Here is a 489-nt window from a genome sequence, read left to right as displayed (position 1 = left end):
AACAACAACAACAACAACAACATAAGTGAAATTATTAATTCTTACCTTTTAGTAACAGTAATTGACTGATTACATCCATTTTAATGTGAAGCTGCTGATATTGTATAAAGCCATCATTGTAGAATGAGTATAAGGATCAAAGGGGGCTGAAAGCAGAGGAATGAGCCTGAGCAGCGGGAGGGGGATAAATGGAGTTGTACAATTTGATGGGTGGGGGCATGAGGGAACTTGGGAGAATCTGTTCTGGAAACCAATGTATTTGTATTATATAAATGAACTAATATAATAAAAATATTTTTTAAAAAAAACACTAGTTGAGAAGAAATTTAATAGCTATCTTATGCTAGGTGCTCTAAAAGAGCAGAACTAGTGAAGCTTATAAACAAATAGTTCTGTTAGATGATTGTCTCATAATGAACCTCCGTAGGTTTCTGAACCTGTAATTCTTTAGAACTCTGATAATATCTACATCTCTGTCTGCATCTATGT

The sequence above is a fragment of the Elephantulus edwardii genome, unplaced genomic scaffold (genome assembly GCF_000299155.1).
Source record: "Elephantulus edwardii isolate Elephantulus edwardi_28Jun2011 unplaced genomic scaffold, EleEdw1.0 scaffold00023, whole genome shotgun sequence".
NCBI classification, from domain to species: domain Eukaryota; kingdom Metazoa; phylum Chordata; class Mammalia; order Macroscelidea; family Macroscelididae; genus Elephantulus; species Elephantulus edwardii.
The sequence above is the reverse complement of the archived record's forward strand: the minus strand, read 5'-3'. Positions refer to the sequence as shown.